This window comes from Apium graveolens, chromosome 8 (assembly GCF_009905375.1).
Source record: "Apium graveolens cultivar Ventura chromosome 8, ASM990537v1, whole genome shotgun sequence".
Lineage (NCBI taxonomy): Eukaryota > Viridiplantae > Streptophyta > Magnoliopsida > Apiales > Apiaceae > Apium > Apium graveolens.
In genome coordinates this window covers 92198675-92208261 of record NC_133654.1, presented here as the reverse complement: position 1 = coordinate 92208261, position 9587 = coordinate 92198675, and positions in this window count along the sequence as shown.

Below are 9587 nucleotides of genomic sequence, written 5' to 3'. Positions count from 1 at the left end.
AACTTCATTACCAAATCCTTAAAAATCATGTTTATTATTGTAATCTCTTTAAACATTAATTTGTTGATCTATCTAAAGCCCAACCCTATATAGTTACAACTAACAACTTTAGTTCTTGCATCCTGAGTTAATGTCACGAACTCAATCTAACCCTGATTACTTGGTTAATATCCTTATGTTTAGTGATCAAATCCCTTGTGAATAGAAACTTTGCAATCCCATTTGATAAGATATCAGTCTAGTTGACCACGACCTTAAAATTTATTGAACCTATTTCATGTTCCTCTAAGTTGATCTAAAACCCTTGATAAAGATGTTCACTATTTAAAAATTTAACCGTCACGTGGCATCAGTTATTAAAATGAAGAGTTAAAAAGTGGATTTTCAGTCCCAAAGGGGGACGAATGTTTTCTTTAAATAGTGGATCTGCGCTGAGATGCAAGTCCTTTCCACTCTTAATTTACAGGCTTAAAAGTTTCCTAGGGATCCCATTAATGTTCTAGAACCCAGCGAGATTCAGGATTACTTCGCGGCTGATCACCAGCTGTAATCCGTAGTGTCATAAAATGGTTTTTGATAAAGAAATGGTTTTTAATTATTTTTTTTACAAATAAATGATGCCATCACCCTAAAAGTTTAACTCTTGTTACTATATTGTTGAATCATTTACTTCCATTGTTATTCTTTCATTCTTGTTTATGTATTATATAGCACTTGTTGAGCATTTGGCTCACTACTTGCATTCACCCTGATATTTCAGCTAGCAGATATGGTTAGATTCAATCAGAACGCCCGTAAGACTTGTGATGCTGATTCATATGTTCGAGCTCAGGTAGTATAGTGATCGTTTTGTATGAGGACTCGATATTGAAATCAGGTTGTAATAGTTAATAGTGTTGGGTTGTTCCAAACCCTAAACTGTAAAGATCTTGGTTTCAGATGTATTTCTTTCCTTTTGATAACTATTGTGATCATTTGTATAGTTTCTTTTGTTAATTATGGGCTGTGTCAGATAGTGCTTAATAAATATAAAATGATTTTAATGAGTGAACTCACTTGCTTTCTTGAGACCCAAGTAAATCAAGTGAGTGATGAAATCTTCTTAAGTCAAACATAAGTTATGTTTGTTTTATTTAGAAATTTGACTTAAGTGATTGTATATCTATAAAATCACTCATGCAACTATTTCCATGCATGAAATGAGTACTAGTATGGACATCTCATGGTACAGAAGCTGAGTTGGTTCTCCTTTATATTTAACAATTAGTGGACTAAGGAATATATTTACCAGAAGTTCTTATGCTTATATCTCAGTATATTTCCAGTAAATTCTTACACGGAAGCCTTAAAGAAGTCCTTCAAATATCTAAAGGGATAACCAATTCTTGGAAATTGGTATCCTGAAGACTCTGAGTTTGATCTAACAGGTTATCTAGATGTAGATTGTTTAGTTTGCAAAGATGACAAGAAAGCGCCTACAGGAAGCTGTCACATATAGAAGACAAACTAAAATCTTGAGTTTACAAAGAGCTTAACACTATGTCAATCTCCCCTGCTGAAAAGAAGTCCCAAATCTTATCGATGTGGGACTGGGGTGTTGCTGAAAATGTCAAAGTTCTGGTTGATAAGATAAAGAATCATTCTTTACACTCTCATACAACAAGCTGGAAGCAGATGAAGATTTAGAATCAGATGAAGAATTGGCTTATTTTCAAGAAAGATCAAGAAAATGATAGAAAAGAAAATTAGATTAAAGAAATAAAAGGAAAAGACTTCTAGAACAAGAAGAGATGCAAAGGATTCTAGAGATGCTGAACATTTTGAGTGTGGCAAAAAAGAACACTATATAAGAGATTGCTACAAACTAAAAAATAAGCCTGGGCAGCAAGTTTCCTCGAAGGACAAAAGAAATCTGACACACTCATAACTTGGAGTGATGGTGAATTGGCTTCTGATGATGAATCAAGTGATAAGATGATGAATCTAGCACTTATTGGACTTAATGATGAAGACACGTACAAGGGAACACGGAAGAAGTTTTTGCCGATAGTTATGTACAACGACTCGTGTATTTTTTATATTATTTAAATGTATAATTATTAAGTAATTAAATAAATAAAATATGTGTGTGGTTTTTGTCAGCTGGATATTATCTTGTGATGAGTTATAAGTAATTATTGGTGTTCGAGATTCAGTTGAGTAATTATTTGTGAACTGTGTTGTTTTGTTTTTATGTTTAAAAGTGATTTTATTAAAGAATTAATTCCATAAATACTTGGATTATCTCTAAAATCATTTTTTTATTACTTTATAATCTCAATAATTATTTTTAGGAGTTTATAAAATTTAGAAATTAATATTTTATTGATTATTTATCTTTAAATGATTTTCTGATTGCATTTAATTGTAAAATCCGTATTTAATTCTGAAATTCTTCAAAAATTACAAAATTCATATTTTATGTAGTTTATAATATTCTGAGAATTTTAAAATTATTTCGGGAACTTTCTGGCTTTTATTCAACCGCATCTTTATTCGGTAATTCGTTAAATGCGGACACTTGGTGCGTTTAAGAAATAAGTATTAAATCATGGAAATTTTATTTTATTAATTTTTAAATATTTTGGGAATTTTAGAATTGTTGGTTAATTTTAGAGTTATTTTACCCGCTAATTTCTGGTTAAACTAATAAATTGCGATACCAAATTTCGGGTTATAAGATAAATAATCATATTATTACTCTCATCCTTACCCTTTTATTACCTCTATATTGTCTCTCTCTTCCCTGTTTCTATCGATCATCTCTCTCTCTATAAAAACTCTCGATTCTTTCTCTCTAATTCCTCTCCTCTCTCTATCTCCCTGTCCCCTGTGATACTTTCCCTGATTTCCCCTGTCCTGGTGAGTTTTCTTTCCGTTGCCGCCTTTCCGTTTTTCCGGAAAGGAGTGGCAGTGGTTTTGTGCGGTTCTGTATGTATATACATCCTTATATATGTATATACGCAAGAGCATGAAGTGAGGATGGTGACTGTTAAGGTTGCTACATGAGTTCTCTATTTTTCCGGCCTTCTTTTCCGGCCGGCTGCTTCGTTTCTTCCGTTCTTGTTCCGGTTCCCTGTGTTGGCAATACACGCGTGAGCATGCGCTATTGTGATGATTAATTTATTTATCATCTCTGATTTTTCTGATGAATTAAGTGATGAACTTCAAATGGTTATTTGGTGATTTATTCGATTAATTCCTATAGATTCGAAGTAAATATTTAAGGTATTTACTCGAATTAATTGGTATTATCTTTCGAATAAATTCCTGTAATTATTTAAATTAATTAATTGCAAGGATATTTTAATCGGTAGAATTTATTTGGAAACCCGACAAGTGTCGGGCACCAATAAATTTTATCGTCGTCGGCGATAAGCTTCGGCGAGCCGACGGTGGATGGTGATGATATAATCTGAGTCCTACGGATTAATATATAAAATATGAATAAAATTATAAAATACGAATAATAATAATTAATAATTGGTATGAATCAGTGATTGGGATTTATGCAATTGGATTGTGATTGGGTTGTCATTGTAGTTGTTGTTGTGAATTGGTTTGACGTCGAGTTATTCGACGGGATAGTCCGATAAATAAAGGAGGTGCTGCCCGATTTTCGAAAAATCAAATTACCAAAATACGGGGGCATATACCGTAATTTTCGGGACATCGAGCGATTATATATAAATATTTCATGCGAACCTGATTATATGTTATGGTGAAATGTTTTGCCAAAAATAATAACCATAATTTCATAAAAGGAGAAATATACATATTTTCTGAAAATGAACCGAACTGACTTTCGAGGACGTGAACCCCAATTGATACATGTATTATAATATGAAGTATGTTACGATTTGGGTTTTGTTAATGTACGGGTAGATTGTTAGTGAGGATAAGTCAAGCATATTCGGACGTGTAATTTAGGGTATTTCGGTTCTTTAGGTTCCAGTCAAAATCCTGAGCATCCCGGTCGGTACAAAGCTAGCCAGTAATAGTTGTTAAAGCTTATTGATGCAAGTACCCCTGACCATATCTTTATGGTCCAGTAATATATGAATAGTTGTTGATTTAAATTTACGTACTAGAACAGAATGTTTTAATTTACGTATCCCCTGTGTTCAAATTGCTTTGTTAACTTGTGTTTTGGGGGAAAAGTAACTTCTGAAAGTACCTATCTCTAAACTTTGAATAAAAATGTTTTGGAAAGTGTGTTGTGATAGAATTGTTTTGAAAAGAGATAGGTAAGTGGTTTGGAAAACTGGATAAAGTTAATCAGATAATTGGATGAGTGTGCGCAAGGGCCCGTAACTGCCAGGAAGATAGCGTAAGAAGTGAAGTGGTTGTGCACCCTATTATAACCACCAACCCAGCGTGAAAGGGACCTAGTGTAACGCCCCCAAATCAGGGGTCAGAGGATTTGGTCGTCACTATAAAACTTCAATCCAAATTAACCTGTTAAATCAATAAATAATGCCAGCGGAAGATAATTATTATTTATGACCCCAATCTACTCCAAGATATTTTAAGGTTACAGTTCAAGAAACAAGAAATCCAAATTCCACCAATAATTTTTCACTTTCTTTTAAAACTCTTTTTAACAAAATCCAATTCAGAACTAAACCCACTAGTATAACTTCAAAATAAAGTATACTAGGCCCAAATAAAATACACAACTATAATATAATATAATATAATATAAACAACTTTACAGAAAAGAACTTACATTAATTCGCAAACCCTGGACCAACTACCTTCCAGAAGCTTCTTCTTTGCTTCCTCGAATTACGTACCTAAACAGCGCAAGCTAATCCTCACTGGAGGTTAAATTTGAAAATAGGCAAGTATGCGCGAAAGAAATGCTCAGCAAGATCATTATGACATATATAGGGTCATTTTGATATAAAACCGACATCTGCATCAGAGCAGAACATTTAAAATCATAATTGCTGAATCATAAAACTCTTTTTGATATTTTCAAGCGAAAGGCTTCAGCAATACTTTGAATCTTGACAAGAGCAAAGCTCGTAAAACAGTGTTTACGAAAATATCGTAAACATCAATAACAAGAAGCAATGATTATGGATTAAATCATAAAATTTACTCAAAACCGAACTCTTGAAATTAATACTTATTTTGTTATCATATCAAATTAGATATCAATACGAACTTTGATGCTTACAACATTCCATACTGAAGTCAACATCAATTATCTATACTAATACCACCTTTGATATTTAACAACAATATAAGTATCAGCATAAATCAGAAACTGAATCAAAACCGTAATTCACTTTTAATCCAAATCAGAATCAGTTGATAAATCATTTATTCTATGATTCTCAAAATAATAAAGAAATTTAGATATCAATTTAGATTGGAACCAATAACATTTCATGCTGTTCCCGATGATCAGTCACGAAACAACACCGGTATCCCGCAGCCATACCGTAAATATAGGTACTACCCGTATCCCGAAGACATAGGGTACCTATAGGACGCCAGAAAAGATATAACTAGCCTTGAAAGATATTACAGCTGGACCGATATCTCGATCACAAACGCTGTAACCAATAACCAGTAACCATTCCAATCTTAAAAACCTTTCTATTGAAAAAGGAGTCGAATCCTTCGACATCCTAAATAATTTTATTCCCCCATTCACTTGGGCAGAACATACTCACAACAAAATCATCTTTCTCAAATCCAAAACATTTATAAATCCAGTAATTTGATAAGTAAAATCACTTAGCTATTCTGAACATAGAATAGCAGAAGGATACTTGCATAAACAGAATCATTTAATTCAGCGATATGTAAAATATTTATCAATTCTCACTAAGAATAGGGAAAGCAATACTTGCATGATAAGATTCAAAATAAATATCACTTGAATAATAAGTGATGATAGGGATACTTGCCTTTGGGTTTTAGTAGTTAGTCACACTCGTAAAGACGCATCTATTCTGACATTCTGTCTCAAAGCATCACCGTCCTGCTTTTCAACACTTTACTGATATGCTGCTCTTGCGATTGCTAGAAGCCAGATATCCAATACCATTCCATCTCATTCATTATCCAACGTCTTGTCCTGATCAACTCGAATAATCCACATCTATAATTAAAATATACAGTTTTAATCGTCTAAACGATAATTACTCGACGAACTGCGCGTCAAAAGCCTATCGTCTACCCATACGATAGCCTACACATAAATATAACAGACAAACACAAGACTCTTGATCCATATACACGAATAAGCACATAACTCATGTATCAAATAATTCATATCACATACGACTCGGTTCATCAAAAGGTTCGACTCGGTACGTTCAAAACTGAAATCGGGTCAAAAATATGATTTATCGATCAAAAATTGACTCAAAATGACTTGTAAAACAAGTGACCTTTTGAAACAAAAGATTTTAGGTCTCGAAAGTATTTTTATTAAAAGCGGAATATTTTTCTGAGTATAAAGGCTTTCGTTTCGTATTAAACGGAGGAATGGTTGATTTATTACAAATTTTTGAACATTTTTCGGAATTAAAACGGTTCTCCGAATCATTTAATATTTAAATAATAGGGCAACACCCGAAAATAATTTTATAAGAATTATCGAGCCTGGAAAATAATTTAAAATAATATTTTAAAACTCGAAACTATTTTTCGGAATTTTTAAATCTAGAATAAATAATTAAATCTAATTAAATAATTAATTAAAATTAATTAATAACTAATTAAATTAATTAATCAATTAATATTTAAATTTATTGACTAATTAAATAATTAATTATCAACTAAAATTAATTAATTAAATAATTTGGATTTATTTTTGAATTAAAAATAAATTTTCAGAATTAAAATAATGATTTTCAAAATAAAAATGAATTTTTAGAAATTAAAAAAATAGGATTTTTGAATTATTTGTAAAAAGTAAAATCCAAAAACATATTCCGGGTTTTTTTAGGGAAGGATAGGATCAAACCCGGGTCTGATTTGTTTGAAAACGGGTCAGGGAGGAATAGTCCCCGGGTCGGGTTGAAGCCAACCGGTTTCTGGACGAACCCAGATTCCGGCGGCGTCCCCGTACCTCCGGCGAACCCCCCACTCAACCCGCAACGCTCTGGTTGACCCTGCTCTCTACCCTAATCGATCCCAAACCACTCCTACAGGTCAGTTTTAGTCTCAACTGGTAGAGACGAACCCGGGAAATCAATCGCCGGAGAGATGCCATTAAAACCGGCGAGCATTCAAAGTTTTTCCGTAAAAAACAGATATCATTCATTCCTTAACGAAATTGTATCATTTATATACCAAAACACAGCTATGAACACATACAATCTATTCACACAATCATCATCCACCCCCATAACTTCTATGATTCAAAAAATCAAAAATAAAAAATGACATAAAACTTGAAAACTCGATTAAGTAATCTAGCAGTCGAACGAACATAATAATCATATAAATTGATTCTACGGAACATGGTGAAGCTAACCAAAGCATCAAAAACAACCATAAACCCCCAGAAATCCCAAAAATTTGAATTCAAGTTCATGAGCATGAAAAATCGAATTTAAGATTCGGTTACCTTTAGCTAATGAAACTGATATCAACATGAAGAGCTCGATGAGAGCTTTAATTTGGATATTCGAGTATCGACAACATATCAATAAAACTTCTGGAATCATTGATTGAAGAACAAGAATGAAATTTTACCCCCAAATTCAAGTTCTTGAATTTTCTGAAATTTTAATAAAATAAATAAAATAACAAAAAAAAAATCTGCTTCTATTTATATTATCATAAATTAAATACCCCAAAATTACATAAGGGTGTTTCTATCCCCTAATTAAAATAATTAGGCCCCAAAATAATAATTACGGGGAATAATTTTAAAAATAATAAAATATAAAATTTATATTAAAATTCCCCAAAAATTGAGAATAATTTAAAAATATAAAAAAATAATGATTATTTGAAATACAAATGATTCTATAAAAATACAAACGTGAAATTTGTGGGCTTTGACTTCCCAGTGGGGTCCCAGTCCGTTGATTTTTGAAAAACGGAAAGATTTCTAAATTAACGGAAAATCCCGAAAACACATGAAATATATTTAAACACACATAAAACGAGATAATGCGAGTAACACAAATAAACACACGTCCAAATTACGGATCGATTCATATAGATGCAATTTAAACAAGTAACGAGTATCACATTGGATCATATCGGATCCGAAAATTCATTACTTAGCCGCTAAGTAACTATAAAATGATACAATTTAATATCAGATTTGGATAATTATTAAAACTGGGCTTCCTACAAAATACTTTATACGAAGATAATGTAATAATATCCCGTCTCTCAATAATACGGGTTTTGTTGATTTATCAAAATAACTATTGTATTGAAAATCTTGCGCCGGGTCGCGCACGAGTCAAACCGTAATCCGGATCGAAAAAGTCAAAATACGGAAAATGTCCGGAATTACCAGATTAGGTTAGGAAGGAGTTTTCGAAAGAGTTTCGGGTTCTAAAAAATGCATAAACGGTTGTGGTTGGACGATTCCCGGCTATATAAAATAGTTTTATAAAACTCAGAAAATAATTAATAAATCCATAAATTAATAAGCACATAACTCATGTATCACATAATTCATATCACATATGACTCGGTTCATCAAAAGGTTCGATTTGGTACGTTTAAAACTGAAATCGGGTCAAAAATATGATTTATCCATCAAAAATAGACTCAAAATTACTTGTAAAACAAGCGACCTTTTGAAACAAAAGGGTTTAGGTCTCGAAAGTATTTTTATTGAAAGCGGAATATTTTTCTGAGTCTGCTTTTATTTCGTATTAAACAGACGAACGGTTAATTTATTACAAATTTTTGAACATTTTTCGGAATTAAAACGGGTCTCCGAATTATTTAATAATTAAATAATAGGGCTCGAACACCCGAAAATAATTTTATAAGAATTATCGAGCCTGGAAAATAATTTAAAATAATATTTTAAAACTCGAAACTATTTTTCGGAATTTTTAAATCAAGAATAAATAATTAAATTTAATTAAATAATCAATTGAAATTAATTAATAAATAATTAAATTAATTAATCAATTAATATTTAAATTAATTGACTAATTAAATAATTAATTATCAACTAAAATTAATTGATTAAATAATTTGGATTTATTTTTGAATTAAAAATAAATTTTCAGAATTAAAATAATGATTTTCAAAATAAAAATGAATATTTAGAAATTAAAAAAATAGGATTTTTGAATTATTTATAAAAAGTAAAATCCAAAAACATGTTCCAGGTTTTGTTTTAGGGAAGAATATGATCAAACCCAGGTCATATTTGTTTGAAAACGGGTCAGGGAGGAATAGTCCCCGGGTCGGGTTGAAGCCAGCTGGTTTCTGGACAACCCAGATTTCGGCGGCGTCCCCGTATCTCCAACGAACCGCCCACTCAACCCGCAACGCTCTGGTTGACCCTGCTCTCTACCCTAATGGATCCCAAACCACTCCTA